At 42.7% G+C, this 24,590-nt stretch overlaps 1 protein-coding gene and 1 long non-coding RNA gene across 25 annotated transcripts in view; one reads left to right on the top strand and one right to left on the bottom strand.

Moving 5' to 3' along the window:
* MACF1 (microtubule actin crosslinking factor 1) overlaps positions 1 to 24,590 on the bottom strand; it is a 392,086-nt gene that overhangs the window by 78,273 nt on the left and 289,223 nt on the right. The gene's annotated exons all lie outside the window — the stretch shown is intronic.
* Positions 7,416 to 9,231, top strand: LOC141508741 (uncharacterized). The gene is made up of 3 exons (XR_012474490.1): positions 7,416 to 7,960; positions 8,644 to 8,874; positions 9,105 to 9,231. It is a non-coding gene; the product is annotated as an uncharacterized LOC141508741 (long non-coding RNA).

Raw genomic sequence — 24,590 nt, 5'->3', positions numbered from 1 at the left:
GAAGAATGCCAAGTTCTCTCCTAAGTCAGTGACTACAAAAAGTCTTGCTGGTATAAATCTTTAAGCAATTAATGAGATTAAAGTCACAAGAAATTTTCATACAAAAAAATGTCCCTTCCCTTTTTTTTCTCAGCATATTGCTCTCCTCTTTAAGTATTCCCTCTCTCCAAACGTATTCAAATTAAAACAAAGGAAACCTCCAGAGTAGCCCAAACAATAATCAACAATGGAGTTCTCTAATGTTTAGATACACAAACTATCCTTTGAACTCTGCATATGATACTAGTGAAATTATCTTCTTACTTAATTAGTGACTGACTTCATTTATCTCAGTTGAATTGAAATCTTCCATCTAATCTGGATCATGTGATACTTCATGGAGAAGCTGCACAGAAGCAGGCTTTGGGGGTTACATCATGATTTCAAGATAATTTTGAAGGGAATGGTGGTGAGGTGGGGAAACACTGGGAAGGATTTACAGGGAGATCTTCCTGGGTACTCAGACCAGCACTAATACTAAGGACAAGTAGAGTAAAAAAAAAAAAAACCCAAAAAACCTGAATTCTCAGAGTTTGGAAATCTGGATTCTAGTTTGATTGAGTGGCCCCCATCAAGCCATTTCACCTTCAGAGTCTAAGTTTCTTCAGCTATAAGAATGATCAGCTACAAGGGGCATGCTTACACACTCCTTCCTCTCTTCCCAATCTTGACCCCTGGGCCAAGCCAGTTCACCTGAACTCTATCCCCCTCTTTTGAGTTCCATTATCTTGGGACAGATTTTGCCCAGTACGATATTAAATGACTCCCACTACCTTTGTTCCTACTCAATAAATGAAGTTGGGGAGAAAAAAAAACAACTCAAAACCATGATGATTGGTCATACTACACGTTGATATTGTTTAACCCTGACTGGTCCCTTTCCACCCTCATGGATTCAAGATCCTACTCACCACAGCAGTTTTTTAAATTTGTTCAACCTCTTTCCTCCCTTGCCCCACCCCTTCAAACAACATAGCTTACCCCACTCCTCCCATCTTCTCAGCTGAAAACTTCTGTCTCATATTTCACTGAAAAAACCAAGGCCATTTCCAGAGAGCTCCCCCCCCCATCACTCCGATGCCTTCCTCCACTATTTCCTCCTTGACCTCTGACTCCCAGAGAGAACTAGGTGGCCTCTCTCTTTGCCAAACCAAACTACTCTACATGAATAACTGACCCCACCATACCCCAACGTCTTCAGCAGATTGTCCCCTCAATCATTTCCAGTCTCATTTCCTGTTTAGCGGCTGCTTCCCTACTGCCTACTAACAACACACTCAGGTCTCCCTGCCTTCCTCTTCTTCCCACAAAACATTCCTTCTCCTGACTGCAGCCACTTCACTGGCTGCTCTCCTGCCTGGAAAACTCTTCTTCCTTTCCTCCATTTCCTGGCTTCCCTCAAGCACTCAGATGTAAAAACTTTTTCCAGCCACCTTCATTTTACACAGGAGGAAACTGAGGTCCAGATAGAAGTGACTGGTGTGTTCCAGACTGACTCTGCTGAGCCTTCTCATGTACTGTGAGCTGGAAAACACTGAAGATTATCTGTTCAACCCCCACACTTTATATATGAGTGAACTAAGGAACAGAGATGTTGATAAATCTCTCCAGGGTCACACAGGAAACTAGCAGCAGGTTTGAAATATCAAGGAACAAATGTACTTCTGTACATATTATGAACATTAGCTGTTTTAACTGTATATTCATTTGCATCAACATCCATGAGTGGCTAAAATCTGCTTTCTCAATTCGGAATTCTGTCAATATTCCCATTTGAAATAATTTCACTTTTCACCCAATATCAGGGATTCAGAATGATTCCGTATTTAAGTCAGAAGACCAGGCTTCAAAGGATCATATTTAAGCGTCAATATAGTCCAGCCTCTTATTTAACAGAAAAGGAGACCTAGGCCTGGATAAAAGAAGTGCCAGGCTTAATGTCACCTAATGAGTAAGTAGCAGCAAACATTCAAACTGAGGTCCTCTGAATCCAAATACTTTCATATTTCTGTCCTGAGCCCTGTGTGAATTTGGGCAAATCCCTTCCTTGCCTTGAATTTCAGTTTCCCTATCGGTGACATGAGAGAGGTGAGGGTCAAACTACTGACTCTGAAGTCCTATTTAGTTTTGACAGCTCTGAAGGAAATAGGCTATATTAAAGAAGCAAAATCTCCCATTTCTTGTAAGAATCTTTCTTAAGTTCTTAATACCTGGTATTTTCTTTCATTTTTTCCCCCTTGGATTGAGCAAGTCTAAACATGGGGATATAAACTAAAATTTGCCATCTGTTCAAAGTACAGTGGATTTTACTTTCATCAGTTAACTACAAACTAAAGACTGCAGAGTACAAAGGAAGAATGGGGCATCAAAAATGCAAAAAGAGGCATATGCCACTTCTAACCAATCACTATCAAGATAAAGAATAATTAACTCCCAATTCTTTTCTCCATTTCATCAACTCTCTATCCCTCCCACCAACCAAAAGGAAGGATGAGTCACACAAAATATAAAGAAAAAAATACCTCATCATTGTAAACTAATTCATTGGACACATCCAAAGATCCTTCTGTATAAAGCATGGTATCAGGCAACTCTATTCCAGGTGTTAGGTTGGCCAATGCCTCCATGGGTTGCACAATAGTGGAAGCAGTTTCTTCCACAACAGATGCTGGTAAAGTAAAGGCTGAATACTCCAGGATGGATATCTCAGGTAGATCCTCTAAGGGGGACACTACCACAGAAGAAAACCCCTCCAAGGCAGATACTGTAATAACAGGTACAACCTCCCCACCCATCACAAGGGGGGGTCTTGCAGCACAGGGAGGAACCTCCTCCCCCAGGAGGGAAACTGCAGCAACAGAAGCTTCCCCTGGGATAGGCCCCAGCGCTTTGAGAGCATCATCTTCTAGGGTGGGCACTGCAAAATGGAGGACATCCTCTTCTGTAATGGGCACTGCAGCTTTGGGAGCATTCTCTTCTGCGTTGGACACCAGAACACCGGAAACATCACCTTCTATGGTGGACACTGCAGCATTGGAGGCATCCTTTCCAGTGATGGGCAGTACATCACTGGGGGCATCCCCCCTTGTGATGGGCACTATAGCTTTGAGAGCATCTTCTTCCATGGTGGGCACTATAGCTCTAATGGCCTCTTCCCCTATGATGGGCATGGCAACATTGGAAGCATCATCTCCTGTGACAGGCACTGCAGCACTGGGGGCATCCTCCCCTATTAGGGGCATCATAGCTTTGGGAGAATCCTCTATGATGGGCACTGAATCTGTAGAGGAATCTTCATCGATGATATATGTAGGCACTGCATTTGTGGGAATATCTTCCTCTATGATGTCCACAGCGGCAACAGTGACATTTTCTACCATGACTGTTCCTAGGTCCATCATAACTGGCTTACTAATATTTCCCTTAAGAGGATCTTTGACAGTTTCTCTGTCCCCACTGAGAAAAAACAATAGGCTTGAATTTCTTGTTCCCACCAGGTCTGCCTCTTCTTGTGCCACTCTCCTCTTTTGCTTAGCATGACTAGCAGACTCCAAGCTCTCTTTGTCAAGTCTTGTTCCTTCCATTAGGAGCATGCCCAGAGAATCCAATTCTTTTTGGGTCTCCAAAACCTGGTCTGGAATGTACTTATCAGAGTGTGCTTGAATCTGACCAGTCAGGTCTTTTACTACATGGTTCTCATTCCCAAAAGGTTCATCTTCCCTGGGTGGTAATTTTAAGGGGTCTGCGATTTTCAAGGGAACGTGATTATTCCCTTCAGGGCTCTTCTCTATTTCCCCACTTTCCAAATTAACCTCATCTTTCAGTAAACATGAATCTTGTAGAAACTCTTGTTCTTTGAGTCTTAAAGTATAACCTATTTGATGACAATTAAAAGCAGGCTTGGGAGATCTTTCTCCATACTCTTCGATGCTTTCCACGCTGCTAGCATCTGTCAGGGACAAATGACTGCCTTGCTGAGCTGATGATAGCAAAACAACAGGAGCAGATTCTTTTTCCTCACAGGAATCCTTGTGATCAGAGTTCCATGATCCTTCAGTGTTTTGTAATTCCATACCAGTCTGTGGTCCTAACTTAGGTTCTTCTGCCACCCTTGGGCTTAAAGGCACTTTTTCACACCCTCCTTTGCTAAGAGATGAAGATTCGCTCTTAGTGTCAGGCTGGGTGCCAGGTTCCATAGGAACAGACACCTGAGGGTGATTCAGGTCATCAGGAGATCCATGATTCAACACAGAAGCTATTTGATGTCTAGTTCCTGAGGCAGCCCCAAGAAAATCACAGCATAAGAGTGATTTTTCTTCATTTTGGGATGAAGTCAGCCCTTCTGAAGAAGCTGGATTCTCCAAATCAAATGGAGGAATTTCTGCTTCTTCACATAAGCACTGTTTTTCAAGTTCAAGAAACATCTGCACTGAATCTGTGTCAGATAACTGCTCTGGGAAAGCAGGACTGAGAAAACATTCTGAATCCATGAGACTTTCTTGATGTTGAAGAGCTGTGTCTTCCACCTCACATAAAACATCTCTGTTGGTGAGAATACAGCTATAGCCAAGTTGTAAATCTTGAGGAATACATGCCAAATGGTCTTCCTCTGGCTGTGGGTCACCATAGCAACACACCTGACCACTTGGAGATGGATGGTTGGCTCTCTTAGTATCCAGAAGACCAGTTGAACAATCTACTACATCCCTTATCGTTTCTAGAGGGAATTCTTGTTCCCGTTTTTCAGAAATCTCTGTCCAACAGTTCCTTTTCTCCTCTGTCAGCAGAATAGTCTCTTCTCTCTCTGACAGTTTCTCTTCCTCCAACTCCTCAGTTTCCAACATGATCCATCTCTCATCCTCTTCAAATTTCAGTTCAGATTCTGTCTTTTCTCTCAGGCTAGGGGTGATGAGAATATTCAATTCTGAATCCAAAAGTTCTTCACTCATACAAGGCGAGAGTGGTGGCATTTCTACTGTGCAAGCTGCCTGGGCTGCTTCCCCTGGGTGGTGCTGGTGGTCACTGAAACTTCCCTTGGCCAAACTTTTCATGGCTCTGGGCCAGGTTGCACTTGAATATCTCTGGTCCCGAGTGACATCTGTGTCACTACTTGCGGCTGCCTCTGATTCTAGAGGCTGAAATTCTCGAGAGAAATCATTGCCCTGTTGAAATGTGAAATTGTGGCAGTCCACACTTAAGTTTTTCACCTCCTGAATGTCTGGAATGCCAATAGATTTGGATATATGTTCCAGAGTCAATGACTCCGACCTAGGATCCTTGTGGTCCAAATGCCCAGAACTTTTGGTTAAGAGGGAGCTGGACTCCTTTTTCTCCTGCAAGGAAGAGTTTGAAGCACCAGCTTCTGAAACTTCACTGAGGGAGGCCTCCATTCTCTCTGCAAATTCTGGGAAATTGGGTGGCATAAAGGACTTCCATGACCTTCTGTTAATATTGTCTTTGCGTTCTGCATTTGGCCGCCTCCTGGGTGGCACTGGGGCTGACTTCTGTACATCACTGCTAAGCTTCAGTGCATCAAAGATTATCCTCTCGTCAAGCTTTTTGCTTTCAGGTGCACGAGATTCAAAGACATTAGAAGCTGCTCCTAAAGTCCCATTGCTAGATATGGTACTTCCTTCTATCTTTTCCATGGTGCTTTTGGAAGTCTGATTAAGTTTTGACCCCTGGTCAATTTGTTCATTTATTCTCATGGTGTCATATATGGATCTCTGTGGGACATAACAATCCTCTATATAGCCATCCTCCTCTTCTCCTTTCCCTAAGCAAGCCGGGTTCTGTCGCAAACAATCTGGCCTGCTGAGTGGCTTACCCATTCTTTTTTAATTCAAGATGAACCTTCAACTAGTAAATGTTTTTCCCTGACTCCCCCTTGTGCATTCTGTACATTTTAGAAATCCTTTCAAATGTTTATAGCCCAAACTGCCAAAAGCCGCATCTGCGCTCCAAAAAGGCCCCCGGAGGCCTGCTCAGAAAACACTTTGGGCTCCAGTAAAGTTTGAAAAAGAGCAGAGGTCCGGACCTGCATCTTCATGGCTGCAGGCACCTTAAGCGGGCGACTCAAGCCGCAGACAGAAGGCTCCCGATTCCTAGTATGGCTTCTGGTTTTGTTTCAGGCTGTTCAGAAAAGCGCGCGTGCTCCACCGGACTCGGACTGTCGGCGAAAAGCCGGCGAGCCGAACAGGTCCTATCCGGCGTCTGCCAGGCTGCCTTCCCCCCAAGGCGGCGGCGGCCGAGTCCTCAACAACAAAGGCCCCGCTTCCGCAGCCTCCTCCCGCAGCCCCAGCGCGGGCTCCCCCGGGCTCCTCTCATCCTGGCCCCGTGGCGGCCCGGCGGGGCCAGCTGGGCCACAGCTGGGCCCCGTTCAGCACTCGCGGCCTCCCCGGCCCCGGGCCGTCCGCATCGGATGTCCCGGCAACTCCAAGCACGGGAAGCCCTTCCTCGGGGGCCGGCGCGGGGCGTCCCGGCGCCCGCACATCACGGCATGGTGGCGGCTCGGGGCGAAGCCCCGGGGCGCGGCTGAGCGGCGGCCGAGGCCCTCCGGGGCGCGGCCCGGCGCGGGGCCGGAGGCGGCGGGCGGCAGGTGCCGGGCCGGCCCCGCGGGCGCTCACCAAGTTAGTTGGCCTCCCCCGGAGCGCAGTCCCGGGCGCCGCGGGCACCGCCTCCCCCGCCGCGCGGCGGGCACCATGTCCGGCGCCGCCGCAGCTGCCACGGCCCCGCGCGCACACAAACTTCTGGCCGGGAACAAAAGGCTCCGCTCGGGGCCGGGCGGGGGCGACCCCTCCTCCGGGCCGCTCTCGGGCGCTCCGGCTCCTCGGCCGGGCCGGGCCGCGCCGCGCCGCCGCTCGCCCTTCCTCCCCGGCGCCCCCGCGCCCCGGCAGCGGCCCCGCGCCCGACGCTGGCAGCCCCGGGCCGACCCGGGCACGGCGGGGAAGGAGCGCCCGAGCCGATCGCGGAAGGCTGGGCTGGCGCGGGGCCGGGGGCGGAGCCGGCCGCGGCCGGGGGGGGGCGGGGGGGCGGCTGGGGGCGGAGCCGGCCGCGGCCGGGGAGGGGGGGGCCGGGGGCGGAGCCGGCCGCGGCCGGGGGGGGGGCGGGGGGCCGGGGGGCGGAGCCGGCCGCAGCCGGGGAGGTGGGGGGGCGGGGGCGGAGCCTGCGGGGGGCGGGGCGCGGGGGGAGGGCAGGGAAGAAACGGAAAGGGAACCGCGGGGAGAGCGGACGGGAAGGAGCGGGGGCGTGGCCGCCCCGGGCTGCCCGGCCTCCGAGGGAGGGGGAGGGGAGGGGCTGCGCCCAGACCCCAAATCCCCTGACAAAGGAAGGCCCCGCCTGCCTGCCCCAGGGGCCCAGCCGCCCCAGCCCCTGCCCCAGGGGCCCAGCCGCCCCAGCCCCTGCCCCAGCCCGCGGTGGGCGCCGGCCCGAGGCCGCTCTCACTGGCCTCACCTGGGGCTCTCCTCGGGCCGCCCCTTGGGATCTGCAAGTTGGGAGCGATCGCTCCTGTGGAACTTATCCTAGGGGTCGTGATTAAAAAGCTTGAATTGTACGGTAAATAAAAGTCACCCTCTGTTCTGCAACGCCGACGAGCGCTAAGGAATAGGCCTGGTTCCGTTGCAGGCACAGGGAAGCGCAGGAGCAAGGCTTTAAAGGCCGGCCGGCCTCCAGACGCCTGGCCGGGGGCTTTCCTGGAGGAGCTGCAAACCCAGGGCACTCATGAACATAACAGGGTCAGGAAAACCCCCAAGTCCTGTGGGGCACCCACTGAAACCGCTGACTTTTATAGAACTCTTTGAGATCTGCAAAAGCTTTGTGTACATTTTCACATCTGATCAACAACAGCAGTCTTACAAGTTTATTCAATTTATGGATGAGGAAACACTTGCCCCCAAAGTCAAGCGACTAAAAAAAATCAGAGGTGGGGAGTGTGCTAAGTCAAGTGTCAATTCATATTTATAACCATTTGCATTTACAAAATGATTTCCTGTCCACAAAACTGTGAGAGCAAGTAATATCTGAGAAAAATATGCATCAAGGCTTCATTTTTATAGTAAAGCTAACCCATTTTTTGGCCTTAGTCAAAATTCCTCCAGGATTTTCCCATTAGAACACCATTGCACAGTGAATAATCCTATAAAATAATCTGAAAGTGTTTCAGATGGAAGAACTGAGGTTCAGAGACCTAAAGGTACAACTTATGGTTCCCTAGCTTGTGACAGAGGTAGACCTGAACCCCCAGGCCTTTTGGCTCCAATTGTGATCTTTCCTCCATCACACCCCAGCTGCCTCAAGTCTCAACACTTCTTGTGCTGGACAGATCTCACATGTGATCATCTGATCTCTAGCCTTTTGGGCTTTGTTATTACAAAAAGAGCTCTTTTTAAAAAAAGTTCTATCTATGAAATAAAACCTAAACAAGAATGACAGCAGAAGGCACACTAGTGCCTTTCCTTTTTGGAGAGGCAGCAATTCTGAGCATATAAAATGAAGGTATTTTATCAACTTTGAGGGAGGAGGGGATCGCTAACATTCCTGAAACTTTGGTGGACCTTGTTATGATATAAACCTTTAGAAATGTTATTTCTATCCTTTCACAAACAGCAAAGAATGCCAAGAGGTGGTGTAGGAGTCTGACAACCAAATAGGAGAATTCAGCTCGGGGAACCAGCGCACAGCAGTTTCAAATGAGGTGATAGAAGCCAGGGAACAGGAATAATCACACAAAAGGCCTTCACAAAGGCAAAGTGTGCTCCACATACATGAAGGAGACAAAACATCTCTGTCTACCATAACTAAAGGACTTCAAGAGGACTACTTCAACATCCTCCTAAGGTACGAGACCTTCTTAACTCAGAGGACAGAGATTTTTATAGTTCTAGGAGTAGAAGTCTTTGTTTACATTTAATAAACTTGGTATGGCTGAAATAACATAGCACTAGCAAGTCTCTTGCTTTCACTAGGAAAACCTTGTGGCCCTTCCCTCAGGGAGATTAAATCACACTTAACAGGTTCAGATGATTTTAACAGGACTTTTTTTCAACATGCTTGGGTTTCTTGGATAGGAAAAAACTGAAGAATTAAAGCTAGGAACTGGGGATAGCATTTAATCTATTATAAAGAATTATCTCCATGTGGACCAGCCAGCCTGCCAGCTTCATGGTAAGAAATTCCTTCCCTGTTTCCTCACCAGGTCAAATGCCAGTTAATTCACCTCCCTAGTCATCCTATATATACACTCCTCTCCACTCCCAGAATCCTAAATAAATGGGATTCCATTTAGGAAAGAGATAAGATCATCTCTCTGCAGGATTCCAGTTCTGATGACATTTACTCACACACATCTGATTAAGATATTAAGAAACTATTCTAGAGAGACAATCTCAAATTCTATACCCTAACTCATAAAGGGTCCTGCTAGAAGTATGCTTCTTTTAATGTGCAGTGTGAATTTAGGGAGAATGAAGGCGGGACAAGTATGGGGCCTCCCCATCTTATTTTCTACCCTTTCATAGGTCTCTCAGTCCTGGTATGTGGAAGTCTGCCAGCAACAATTGGTGTTACTGAAATAAATGCTCAAAACAGTTTCCAGGCTCTTGTTACTCTGATAAATGCCAACAACAACAACAAAAAACCTGTCTGGTTCACTTCACATCTAGAGATGTAAATTTCTTTTAAAGGAAAAGCCAAGGAGCTCTGGAGTACCTCTTTTGCTGCCTGCCCTAGCCCCACAAACCCAAATATGACTACAGAGGCCAAACATCAAATTCATTTTCACTGAGTTGATTACAGAGTTCAAAGAATAACTCCATTCATTTTCAAATTCCTAGGGTGGAATTTGGTGTCATATTCCCCTTCAGTAACCTTGGGGGCAAAGAAACCTCACCAGCCCTTCCTGCCGACTCCCTAATTAAAGCCAGTGAGCCTGGTAGAATCTCCTCCTTTTCACCCCACAGAGCACACCATTCCCCATTTCAGAGCAGGGCACTGTGCCATCACCTGGTGTAGTGATTTACCACAAGCAGTCTGATGACTTATCGGCCTCTATTTAGATTCTCCTATTTCCTTTTTACCTAGAGGCTAGGCATCCCCCTCTCCAAGGGGGATAGAGGAGTGGGTGGAAGGGCTCGTTGAGTCTTGTACCTATTTAATCTACAAAGCACCTTTCATCTGACAACTTTAGTGCTTTACAAGCATTATTTAGGGGCAAGTACTGGCTCCCAATTCTTGGTTTGTACTTGTATATTCCTCACTGTGGTACTTACCAACTTTGGGTTATTAGTGCAATAAAAAGCATTATAATGGGGGTTGCCAATTTAAAGCAACATAGCATGAAATGAAGCTTGTTTTCAATGCATTGCTACCCAACCTCAAGGCCCCAAGAAAACTTTCCTTCTAAATGCTCTCCAATATCAGCCTGAAGTAAGTAATTATCAGATATCTTTGTGTCGAAAACTTATTCCTTCCTGAGCCTAGCCTGTAAAAGGAGATGGAGAGCACTGCTGCCTTGCCACATATTGCCAACCTAAATGCTCCCACTTGTTAGAAATTGTAGATACTATGATCTCTCCTACCTTCTCCAGTTTCTGATTCCACAGGGAAACTGGGCCCTGTTCAGATGAATCCATCAGCAGACACTGTGTTTACCAGATGTCAGGCCTTATGCTATGTGACGTGGCTAAAAAGACAATCTTTTTTCTCAGAGAATTTACATTCTAATAGGGGAGTCCACATATATACATATGAGCATATACAAGTGTACAAAATGAATACAAGACAATTTGGGAAGGGAGTTCACTAACAGCTGGGGGCATCTCCAAGGCTTCTTGAAGATGGTAGGGCTTAACTTGAGTTTTGAAAGAAATGGTGGAGGTGAAGAGGGAATGAATACCAGGCATGAGGTCCAGAGTCTATATAAAAGTATGAACCCTATCTGTATAAGGAGGGCAAGCAGGCCAGTGTACTTGATCACAGAGAGCAGGAAAAGGACTAAGCTGTAAGATCTCTGGAATGAAAGGAAGGGGCAAGGTTATGGAAAGTTTCAGATGGCAAACAGAGGAGTTTATATTTGACCCTAGAGAAAGCAGAAAGCCACAGGAGTTTATGGGGGGGGGGGGGGAAGAGAGGAGGTGAACAGTCAGAACTTAGCTTTAGGAAAATTATTTTGGCAGCTGTGATAAGGATAGAATAGACTGGAGAGGGCTTAAGGCCCAGAGACCAAATAGCAGGCTACTGAAATAGCCCCAGTGATTTGAGCCTGAATTAGGGTGGTGCCTGGGTAGTAGATGTGTTTGCTTGAGGAACAATAGCTTCCCTGGTTTATTTACTGACTCAGGCAATGTAAAATTATAGAAAAAGTGCTGGACCAAAAAGCAGAAAACAAAGATTCTAGTTCTGGTTCTTCAGTAACTTACTGGTCAACCATGAGCAAAAGGGCAGCTAGGTGCCACAGTGGATAGAGCACTAGCCTTGGAGTCAGGAGGATGGGAGTTGAAATCCAGCCTTTGCCACTTGACTCTTACTAGCTGTGTGACCTTAGGCAAGTCACTTAATCCTGATTGCCTCACATCCAGGACCATCTCCAGTCTTCCTGATTCACATCTGGCCACTGGACCCAGTTGACTCTGGAGAACGTGAGGCTGGTGACTTGGTACAGCCTCCCCCCATTCAAATCCAATTCATGTGTTCGTCATGGCATCACCTCCCCTGATGTCATGGACTTCTTCAATAATGAAGGACAAACATTATAACCATGAGCAAGACATGGGTCTTGGGTTCTTCATCTATAAAATGATGAATAGCAACTAAAACAAAAAGAGAACTCAGTAATAATAATGAAAAGCTGGGCCCCAGACATAAGAAAGTATACCTCTCTGCTAACCATATATTTGCAGAGATGTGCTTCTGTGAATATGGAACAAGATTTAGTTGATGTGTTGGCTGGTATTGATGAATTGTTCCCACCCCTATCCCCCTTTATAATCTTTGTTATAAGGGATGGTTTGCTAGAGAGAGGAGGAAGATGGCTATATTTAGAAATAAGATGAAAAAGGATATAAATTTTTAAAGGAAATTTAAAAAATAAAATGAGAGGATTAGAATAGCTGTTGAGCTTATTTTCAACAATTTCCCAAATGAACACACTTAACTTTCAGGGATTAGAGGCCTATACACTAATTTAAAGATTCAAGCTGTAAAACACAAATGTCTGTTAACTTAGATTTTCCTGTGAGGTGATATGCAATGGAAGAACCATTCCAAGAAATACTTATTTTAAATGTCATTTTAGTTCTGAATATCAAAATTCTTCCCCATTTTAAAATACTTCTTGAAAGAAAATGAATTATTTTATCCACATATTCAGTTATCTTTACTGAATCTCAGTCCTACATTATCAGTTTCCAACTGTATATTTCAAACTAGATATCCCTGAGATATCTTAAACTTAACCAAAACAAAACTCATTATCTTTCTCCAAAAACATATCCTTTTCCCAAACTTATTTCTGACAAAGGCATCTTGCAGTCTTGAATATTTATCATCTTGGCATTATCCTGGACTCTTACTCTCCCCCTCACCCTGAATAAAGAATCAATAGCCAAATCTTGACATTTTTACTTTTGTAACATTTCTCACCCAGGACCCCTTTGTGGCTTCTTGTTCAGTAGTATCAAACGCCTTGTAATCCCATTTGGGGTTTATGTGGCAAATGGATGGTTGTTTTTTTTTTAAAACAGATGAAGAACAGAGGCATACAGGATTAAGTGAAAAATGCCCAGGGAAGGGCAGCTAGGTGGCACAATGGATACAGCACTGAACCTAAACTCAAATCCAGCCTCAGACACTTAATACGTAGCTGTGTGATATTGGGCAAAGTCACTTTAACCCACTGCCTTGAAAAAATAAAGAAAAAGAACGAAAAAATACCCAAGGTCACATACCTAGTAAGTATCTGAAGCCAGATATGAACTCATAAAGATGAAAATTTCTGATTCCAAGTATAATGCTCTATCCACTGCACCACCTAACTTCTTCCTGATGGCTTCTTACCTAGACTATTACAATAAGCCTCTGCCCTAATTTGCCTTGCCTTTGCCATTCCAGACTATTCTTCACACAAAGTAACTTTTAATCCTCAGTTATAATCATATTATTTCCCTACTCAAAAAACTCCGGCTCCCAGTTGCTACTCTGGTCTTCTGTCTTTTGACCTTTATAACCTAGTCTCAGCCTATCTTTCTAGACTTGTTATCTATCACAGCCCTTTCTCTATTCTGCCTTAATACATAACACTCCATCCCTCATGACTAAAGTGAACCTCCTTACCTTTCCCCTCTTCCCTTCAAGACTCCCAAATTTTTTCAAAGTCTTTCTACCTCTTTCCCCTTTCAGTGCTAGCACTAGTGCTAGTGCCCTTCTTCCCCAGATATCTTATGAAGCTACCTGGAAAATAAAGTTTGAGGTTAGAACTTTTTGGTAGTATCAAGAGGCACAGCAGTAAGGCCTATGGAAATAAGAATTTTACTGTCCTTTACCAGAGCCAGACCACATCTGGAGTCCTGTATTCCATTCCAGGCAGTACCTTTTAGGAAGTACATTGATCAGTTGGTGAGTATGTCCAAGGGAAGGTGACCACTACAGTAAGGGGCCTTTTGATTATACCATATAAAGACTGGTTAAAGATACTAAAGATATTTTGCATAGGGAAGACTTGAGGGAGCATGAGAATTACCTGCAAGTATTAGAATGGCTACTGTAGGCAACAGCTGTCTATTTGACTCCAGAGGGCAAAACCATATATAAATGGGTAAAAGTTTTAGGGAAATTGATCTAAGCCTAGAAAAACCTAATTATTTGATGTATCCAAAAGTAGAATATGCTGCCTCAGAATGCATGGTTTTCTCTTCTAAAATAAGATGAAACTTAAAAAAAATCTTTATTTCTTTATTTTTTTTGTTTTTGTAAGACTGTGGGGTTAAGTGACTTTTCCAAGGTCACACAGCTAGGTTAATTATTAAGTATCTGAGACTGGATTTGAATTTAGGTCTTCCTAACTCCAGAGCCCAAGCTCTATCCACTGTGCCACCTAGCTACTTCACATTATTATTTTTTAATGTATATTAACATCCTTTGCATTGAATTTGAATTGAAACCTTGAGAAGGTTTAGAAATGATGTTAAAGCATGACCTGAGCTTGTTTTTAGAAGACCATTGACTAATTATTTTCTGAAGTCCAGAATGACTGTTTATCAATGTGGATGGAGCTCAGCAATTTCCTGTTATCTTGGTCAACACATAATCACTTTTCCAAAGAGATCAAAAAAGGGCCTGCCAAGTTTAATACCACCATTGATTTCTAGGCATAAAGCTCTTCCATCACAGCCTTTTCTGTTGAATAAAATTAGTGGTGTCAAATGCAGGTTGCATATGGATTTAGAAAATCACACATTAACATCATTTAAGTTATTTTATTGTTGTTCAGTCTTGTCTGACTCTTGAGTGACCCCTTGCCAATACTGTCCATAGAATTTTCTTGGCAAAGATATTGAAGTGACCATTTAGTGCCTGAGGCCAGCTTTGAACTTAGGTCCTTCTGACTCCAGATCTACACTCTATCCACTGAATCACCTAATTGCCTCATTTATCTTTGTTATATTTTATTTTTACTTACTTTGTTAAACATTTCCCAATTCCACTGTAACTTGACTGATTTTGTGACCTCTTCCAGGGCTCTGAGTTTGACAATTCAGCAATACAGAATTCTACCACAACAATAAGAGTCACAGAAACATAAGAATCTCAGTTTGAAGAGTTTTGGGGTTGTCGTGGGGAGGTGATCTAGTCTTAACTCCCCAAATATTAACTCATACCTAAATAGGTACAGACTGTATTATCCTGAAAAGTGGTTATCTTAGCCTCAGTTTAAAGACTTTCAATGATTGTAAATCTATTGCTGTCTAAGAAAAATTAACCCACCAAACTAAACCCATTTATTATTGATGCTAGGGAGTAACAAGGTAAAAATGCTGACTCTCCTCAGATACCATAAGTAATATGAGATTGCTGTCGCAGAACCTCTTGTACTTTTACTATTGTTTCAGAGAATTTCAGCCCACATCTCTGAGCTTTAGCTTCATCTGTAAAATTCAATTTTTGATTTCTAAAGGCCCCTTTAAATTCTAAGTTTCTATGAGCCTAGACTTTAAGGGATGAATTTGGAGTTAGGAGGACTAGCATTAAGAGGTGATTATGATAATCCTAAAGTGACACAACAAAGGCCCGAATAATTCTGTAACAGTTAATGTACCCAATTCCTTGTGTTCTGTGCTGATATCTTTACAAATCAAACTTTCATTAAGTTACTAATTCTTACTCAAAAGAAGAGACAGCTTAGTCATCAGATGAAAAATCCTAAGCTCTAGGCAAAAATCTGAGAGTCTATGGAAATCCACCTGCAAGGCCAATGTTTGGACACTGAAGTATAATTTATTATGCTTTTTTTTTCCATGAGAATTCTATGAACCCACAATGGCCATCAAGTCAGACTAGCTTTTTGCACTCTTAACAAAGAATCCTTTGTTCAACACAGTGGAGTTAGCCTGCTAGGCTCAATTGAGACAGTCTGTCTGATAAAATCACATTGAGATCTCAGTCCTCAGGTTATACACTATAAACAGCTCATTGCTCCCAGCTGGTGACAGAGCTGATGCCATTCCACAACACACCCTACAGGAAGTAGCAGAGGAAAGACAGTTGATTGATACCCACAGCAGGAGTTGGGTATGTACATCAGGGCAGGGTGGGGTGGGGATTGGCCAAATCATGGAGGGAATTCCTTTTATTTACTGAAATCAAGAGTTAGTTCAGCAAGATTTCTATTTAATTCTATTTCTTATCCTGGGAACAATATAACTTAACCAAAACCTCTGAAGTGACTAGAGAGTCTTCAGAGTAAAAACTTTCATTAATAGTTCTTACTGTTTTGGGGATCAGGAGACACTTGTTAAATTATTTGCCTCTGTTACCATGGGATTCTTATTCATAAAGTTAGAAAGGTCCTTTAATTAAGTCTTCTAATTTAATTCCCTTATTTTAGGAGTGGGAAAATAAGTCCAGAAAGTTTGAGTGAGTTGTCAAAGGTCACATGTGTGGCTAACAATCCCAGAATTGAATTCAGGTCTTTCCCGACCTCAAATCCACTTTCTGCACTGGACTAAAATTTACTCACCAAATTCAAAGATAAATGGGTTATGTTAGGAACTTCCAAATTTATGATATATGACTTGAAAGATATTTTGAACCATTAACATCTGAAATCAGGCCACAATTTCCCCTGATTTTGCTTCTACAGAATTGGGCAACTCAGCACTCAATTACAGAGTCACCATTGAGTACTACACCACTAAATACACGGGCAAGTGACTCTACAATTAACCTCTTTTTTAGACAACAGACAGAAATTTCCACATTTCATTGCAGTTGTTTTCAAAGTCACACAGTTCCCAAATGCCTCAAAACAAACTTTCTAAAAGCATAAAACTATCAGTCTTAGCACTTCTTTTGACCTGACCCTGGCTTTTCCATTTTATCCCTATTATTTAAAAAACCCCCAATAACCCACCCACATGAGTAATCAGAACCAAGGCACCCCAAAAAATTATTATCAGGTGAGCTACAATGCAAGAAGCTGATAGGTATTGCATTAAACTTAGAATGTCATTAAAGCCAGGCTTAGGCAAGAGGGGGGAAAACATTCCCTCAAAGAAAGCTTTCACTAGAAGACTTGAGCCCCAACTGCACCGATCCTCACTCAAAGTTACATTTTGGATAATCCAATTAAAGAAAATTACTAACTTGAATCTAGGATTGGAAACAATGAGATACTCTGAAAATATCCTAGGATTCTGCATTCTGAGCAGTAAAACCATCTTAGAGTTTGAGTTAATATTTTTGGGAGACAGAAAAAGTACAATGGTAAGGATAAGTAAAGTTTGGGTAGGAACTGAGGGAAGAGGATAACTTTCTTCCCTTATCTGGACTTTCCCAACCAGGATGGCTTAGACCTGAAAATGCTTTGGCCAAGAGACCTGACAAAAGATTTGGTACAGTGACCAAATATGACTTGCTTAAGACTCATTTGTTCCTGGCAAATCAGCCAACTGTGAAGACAGAGTGACCTCTACAGTAACTAATCACAATTCTCAGTGGCTTATGAGCCTTCTCCAGCTCACTGTTTATAGTTTACGTGCCAGCAGTATGACTTAAAAATTACTAGGACTCTACTCCTGAACTGCTCTTTCTGCTCCATAATGGTTCAATAAGTAGCAGATTGGAGTTGAGTCAGGAAAACTTGGGTTCAAATGCTATCTCAAACACTTAAGAGCTCTGTGATTCTAGCCAAGTCATTTTGCCTCTCTGGGCCTTGGGGATGAGAAATGTAATTCAATTCTCATTTTTCTCATCTGCAAAATAAGGTGGTCAGACTGTACTTCTCAAGTCCATTCCAGATCTAAATCCATGATCCTATAAACCCTAGCTCTAGGCTGAGGTAAAAAATGAACCATTTCCATATGTAGAGAGAACTAGTCTCTCTTCAGAAATTAATCCATCTGTGTTTATCTTAAACTACTAAACATGGCCCACCAAACACCAGAGTAGGTATCTCACCAGGGACAAGACTACTTTTCCCCCTGCTGTTTCTGGAACTTTGTACAGGCTGTCTCATTGGCCTGGAACTCCCTCTGACCTCAGTTCTACTTCTTAAAAACTTCCTTCAAAAGATAGCTGAGGTGACATCTATTCCTTTAGGTCCTTCCTCATTCCCCCCTGGACCTAGTACAGAGGACATCCTAAAGTCCCTAGGTATTCCCTTATCTGTAATACCTCCTGGAGGGTAGGGATTATTTCATTGTTGCTATTATATGGTGCTCCCTGCTTAATAAACACTTGTTGAATTGAATCGAATGGCTAAGTAGCACCTAGAATAAATTTCCCTTTTCTCCCTCTGTCAGTATTTCTTCTTTCCCTTAAGACTCAATCTAGATACAACTTTCTCTAAGAAGTCTTCCTTCATTGTCAGTAAATTTTTCTCCCAATCCCGAGCTCATGTAAAAGTGACTATTCTGAGGCAGCTAGGTGGCGCAGTGGATAAAGCACCGGCCTTGGAGACAAGAGTACCTGGGTTCAAATCCGGTCTCAGACACTTAATAATTACCTAGCTGTGTGGCCTTGGGCAAGCCATTTAACCCCATTGCCTTGCAAAAAAAAAACCTAAAAAAAAAAGTGACTCTTCCTCTTCAAATTTCTCATAACATTCTGGCTAGAACTTCCTACTTTATAACATTATTTTCCCTCATATTCTAGTTGATACATATACATATACATACATATATATGTATGTATATGTAGATAAATGGATTCCCCCTCAATGAGGTAATATCAGTGTACCTCTCTATGCATACTGAGTTCATACCATAGTGTTTTACACCTTCCTTGCATGAGCACTTAACAAATGTTGGTTGGTTGAATCTGAGTTTTTTTCTTTCATGTGCAAAAACAAGATCAGTAAATTTTAGTTGCAAATGATGAACCTCTCTAAACTCATCATGCTCTTAATCTTTGCATCTTTATTCCAGCATCTCAAAACTTCCTCATCCATCCACTTTCCCAGACAGTGCCAGATGAAATCTCTGAGCTTTCTTGGCAACCTACTCTTTCATCTTGTTTGCTTCCCTTGGGTGGGGATTAGATAGACTTGATACCTTTAAGATGATGTAACAGCTGGAAGGGCAGGCATATAGCTTGTCTTGCTGAAGCTTAAATTTCTAGTTGATGCTACTTTAATCAAGTTTGGAAAGTGTTTGGTGAGGAAAAACATCCTCAGACCCCTTTAGGCCTTCTTCCCACCCAGTTGCTCAGGCCTTGGAGGAAGGGAGGGAGGCTATAGATGGGTAATGAAATTCTTTGGGGGTCACATAAGGGTTAAAAATATCACCAGCTGGACTATGAGATCAGTCTGTAGTGGAGAACAACTGACAGGCTGTCCCCTCCCATTAAAGGCACAGAACATTACTCCCTAAAGTATTTCCAGAGGAAGTTCTGGATCTGTCCTCTAACCAAAAAACTAAAAAGTTATCAGTGCTGGGGAGGTGCGCTTTTGGATTTTCAACTCTGGTTCTAAGTGTACCAGAAAACCAACCAGGGTAGGCAAGTTCACAGAAAGATTAGAGGGAGCCTTCTAGATCATCATTCTTCAGTTTTAGAAAAATGAAACCAAAGAGGAGAAATAATTTGCTCAAAGTCCCAGGGCTACCTGGTTCAAGAGGAACCCACAATTTCTTTAAGGGGACTCATGGAAAGCAAAGAAGTGAGGGTTCCTAAGGGCCTAGCCTAACCTTGGCCTCACAGACTTTAAGGGGGTTGTTGCTGATAAGCAAGCTCAAAATCAGATTATCAAGATTGCTCTCTATGTAAATATTTAATCTTCAAGCACTTAATGCTAGTAGATCCTCAAATTTCCTCAAGGTTATGTGTTAAGTTTCTTCCTAGGGTATTATTTTGACAATAGTTCTACTGTAGTCATATTACTCTCTCCATTCAAATGCTAGAAGGCAAAATGGGCCAGGGATCCTTCCGGCTATCTTGGAAAAGAAGTTCACTTCTCCTGATACCTCAGTCCATAAACTTGGCAGTCAAAAAAATTTTTAATCCAAAAGGAATAAAATCTCTCCCTCCCCTGGTTGCTAGAACAGGAAATACCTAGGCCTTTAATTGTCTGATGATCTTTACTAACTTCCCATATGGACCCTTCCCTAAGGGAGAGGGAAAGAATGCTCTTCTAATTTATTGCTCCCCAGTGGAACTTCTAGTGGGCATGCTGGCAAAAACGTTAATGAGTTAATAAATTCCTTGTAATTATTTGAAAGACTGTATTAAGTATCACTTTGCAAACCAGGAGTATCACTTTGCAAACCAGGAGTATCACTTTGTCAACATCACTCCAGTCTCTTTTTCTTAAAGCTTAGGGGCTTGAGGGCAATACAATGATCTCTTTGAAGTTGTTTACAATTCTAAATTTCTCTTGTTCAATAATTACTAAGCCTTTCTTTCTAGATAGCATAAAAGGAAATGGAGGCATTTTATAAAACTATTTTTGTTTTTGGTTTAATTCTGGCTTCAAAGAGCACTTGAGAAGGGAGTTCAGGAAGAAGGTATAATGGGAAAATAATATGCCTGGAAATCAGGAAATCAGCCATGATTTACCAGTTGTATGGTCTTTAACAAGTTTTTTCTCTTCTCTGGGTCTCAGTTTTCCTATATGTAAAACAAAAGGGTTGTACTCAAAGAATTCTTCTATGGTTCTTTAACTACAGGAAAGGAAAATGAAGTGATAGATGTGACTAGGTATTGAGGTTTTAATGTAGGGCAGCTTGAGAGGAGAGAGAAGGGGAATGGAAAAGATTTAAGTCCGTAACACTTGAATCTCAGTTTCCTCATCCATAAAGAAAGGGCACTAGGATCAGACTAGATGATCTCCAGGGTCTCAGCTAGCTCAAAATCCTTTCAATCAGACAAGATTGCTTCTCAACACTTCAATGGGTCCCTTCCAGGGATTAGCCTCAATTCTTCCTTTACTTTCCTAGAGACAAAAATAACCTCCAGGGCATCTGAATGAGAACACCAGGAATCCTGGAGTCTGACTACACTTACAAAATTTTTCTTCTCTAGCCAGCACATTGGGGCTCATAGGTATGGCTGATTCAAAAGTTTCTAAAATAGTTACTGACTTGGAGGCCCTAATGGACCAAGGGGTTGGGTGTTGGAGTCTGATATGAAGGATATTTAAACTGTAGATTTTAGCAGAGTCAGTCTGGGGAAATTCCACACTGAGAAAAGTTCTTTTATTATTACAATCTGGCTCAATTTCTTCCACAAATCTGTAGTTTTTTCTCCACCCTTCTCAGGAAAAGTCTCCCTAACACACAATCCTTTGATATAAGCTGCAAGAAAATAAGAACTTTGCTTGTTATTCTCTTTTTTTCTGTTTACCTTAAATTCTTTTCTTTCACCAAGCTCAGAGATTAGGCTTTCCACTTCTGCTTGGAAAAAAATTTCATGAATTATTATCATTAATAGCTAGCATTTAAGAAGAGCTTCTATGTGCCAGGCACTATGCTATTTCATCTGATCTTTACAAAAGCCTTGGGAGGGGTTATTATCTTCATTTTACAATTAAGGAAACCAAGGCAGACTTGCTCAGGCTCACACACAATTGTTAATTGTCTGAGGCTGAATTTGAACTCAGCTACTTCTGACTTCAGGGCTCAATACTCTATCCACTGCACTACCTAGTTGCCTTATTGGGTTCAGGGGGAAATGTCCTGCCCAAGATCACAAGAGCAGAAAAGAGCAAAGTTGGGACTCACATTCAAGATCTCTGTTTTAAAGTAGAGTGATCTTTCTATTCTACAATACTTTTTTTTATATTCAAGAATAGGCATTTAATTAAGCCCCTATGGGAATACACTCTAGGCCTTATGTTTAGTGTTGGGGATACAAAAATAAAAGTTTCTGCCCTCAAGGACAATTAAGGTGGCGAATGAGACACACATAAATAAATATGATGCCAAGGTAAAACAGAATGGGACACAGGAGAAATCAAAAGTGTCACAAGAAATCGGGTGAGGGAGATTATTTCCATTAGTTACTGAATCATGTGAAGGTGATAAGAAGGGAAGTTGTTGAAAGTTTCTTGGAAGTTGCCCCCTGAGCTGGGTTTTGGAGGAAGATAAATATTTCAACAGGCAAAGATGAGGCAGGACTCTGTTCTAAGGGCATGTAGGATGGTATGCATGACGGAACAGGAGCAAGAAAGAGCAAGATGAGATGAAAATATGTTCAACAGTATAATTTGGTCATAGTATGATGTTTACACAAAGGGGAGTCACTAAAGTTACCTGAGCAAGAGAGCAACATGATCACTCAATCATGAAGATTATTTTGGTAGTTGATACAAGATAGAAAAACATTCCATTTGTATCTCACTTGAGGTTTCTGAAATGGTTTTTTGATTTTATTAATAGTTTGTTGGCTTAGCTAATATAGGTGATGATAAGAAGATCTGGAGGCCATGGTCTATTCAGAGTGAAGGAACTGGTAAAAGAAGAAATAGCATTAGATTAGGAGTTCTAATCCCTGTTCTGTCCACTTTGAGCCTGTATGACAAGTTGCCTATTCTTCCTAGGCTTCTATTTCATCATCTGTACCATAAGGTGGGAGAAATATATGCTCTCTTAGGTTCATTCAAACTCTAAAAATTCTATGCTACATTTCACACCAAGGAGATCATTTGCTTTCCAGACCCTATCATTTTTCAGAAACTACATGGGAAAAATGGCTTTTCCAGAGATCATGACTTCAGTTTTTCTCTATCCTTCCCACAGAACTATTGAGTTTTTGAGGACTATTTCAGACTTCAGGGATTTCTAGGCACTGTTTCATGATCCCAATAGTATGTATGTGTGAAGGGGGACCATAGGGGATTTGGAGGGGGGCCCTTGTCAAACAAACTCTGAATAGAGACAGTCTGGTAATCTCAAATTCAGGGATTTCTGACCCAACAGAAGTAGATCTTCTACCATTTAAGACTCATTTAAATCTGAGGTCCTGATCCTCATTAAAAAAAATGGTGAACCCTCAAAGCTAATAGTATGCTTAATGTTGGTAGCCCGGTTCTAGTCCATTCTATTAAAAACTGTTAGAAATTGAAGGCAGTAATCATACTTTCTGACCTTGGTGGGAAGAAGAATAGTCAGTTGCTGACTAGACTCTCATGTCATGAAATGAACCAAAACATTGTGATTCAGTTTTCTAAAAAGGGCCAAAGAAGAATTTCCTTTCATTCATTCTCTAGGGGTCTATGAGGATTGACATGCAAGGTTGTTGGGGTTTTTTCTGTTCATTGTTCTAATATCCCATGAGTTCAGTATTAACCAGGCAGCAACTGACTGGAAGGAGATTTAAAGACCTTTAAAAGGCCTTAAATCCCTATTGGGCTTGAATTATTCCTGATTTGCTTACTTACTAAAAAGTACTAGTGACTTCACATTTATTTTCTCCTACTAAGGAGAAGAGACTGTCCTCCCTTACATTTGTATCCTGGTCCTGACCAGCAGCTCCTGGGTCCTGATTTTTCTGTCCTCTGGCAGAAAGGCTATTTTAAACCTCAAAACTAGGACTAATCCTAACCTTAACACCTACAATATGTCTTTCTCGCACCTTCAAAGACTGTGCTAATCTTTACCTCTTGAAATTACTACTGGAAACTTCAATACCCCAGAATATAGTTATGAAACCAGAAGTAAGGAGGAACCTTGTTTAATTAGCTTTATAACTGTTTTCACAATAATCCTAAGAAGAAGGGAGTATAGTAGTATCACCATGTCTTAGATGAGGAAATGGAGGCTTGTAAAGGATTAATCACTTGCCCAGGGTTACGAAGGGAGTAAGGGTCTGAGACCTTATTTGAACTTGGGTCTTCCTGACTCCAGGCCTGGTACTCTATCTTCTATCCATCGTGCCACCTTATTGCCCTCTTCAGGATGAACAATAAAACATTTGTTGGATTTCATTGTACTGAGTTCCCTAGCATGACGCCTCCCCCAAACAAGATCTAAAGGTTCAATAAAATATAGGCTCTGACCACACACACACCCCTCTACAAAAACATTTGCAAAGCTGTCAATCTGCTACAAAGTTGTGCCAAGTCCAATTGTTCCATCCTTCAACTGGGCAAGTTTTTATTTCCTTTGAGGTTGTAATTACAGGGACAATCTAGTTAGAAAGGTGAGTTTAGTATGTATGATGTAAGAAGTGGTAACTAAAAATAAATGGTGGTTACCATTTCTGGTAACTGTTTTGGTTAGAACAGTGAAAGTCACTAGCTGGGGGTCAGAAGTGAGATACTGGTTAACAAGATCTCTCGTATTACAATACTCACTGGGAGTACAGGCACAAACCCATGGAGGCAGAGAGATGCATTCACTGCCAAGGAGACCCCACATAGACATAATGCAGATTAACAGCCAGGCCTAAAGGGAGGGTCTTTCTGAATCAAAGTTTGCACATTCACTGCATTGCTAGTTAAGGATCAACCTATTTCTCACCCCCACTCCCACCCCCACTTTCTTACAGAGCATTATAGCATTTGTTGAGTTGGACATCCAATTACAACAAAGGACCCAAATGCCCAAGGAAACAACCATTTCTATTAGAAAACCAGCTGCTTTCTCATTTCCTGATATAAAATCAAAAGGCAGGTCACTGGCTTTAACAAGTAATCACTAAAATAAAAGACAAGACTTAAAAATCTCTTAAGAGATTCTAAAAAAATTAGTTGGTTATTGAAAAAGAGAAAAATTAAGAGAAAACCACAGATCCCAGTCACAGAGCTGGAAAGAACTTTAAAGGTCATTCAATGTGCTTTACTGAGCATTCCCCCCAAAGTCACTATCTAGCTTTTTATAGGTCTCTAGGAAGAGGGAACCTACTAA

Source organism: Macrotis lagotis, chromosome 1, assembly GCF_037893015.1.
Source record: "Macrotis lagotis isolate mMagLag1 chromosome 1, bilby.v1.9.chrom.fasta, whole genome shotgun sequence".
Lineage (NCBI taxonomy): Eukaryota > Metazoa > Chordata > Mammalia > Peramelemorphia > Peramelidae > Macrotis > Macrotis lagotis.
The sequence above is the reverse complement of the archived record's forward strand: the minus strand, read 5'-3'. Positions and strand labels throughout refer to the sequence as shown.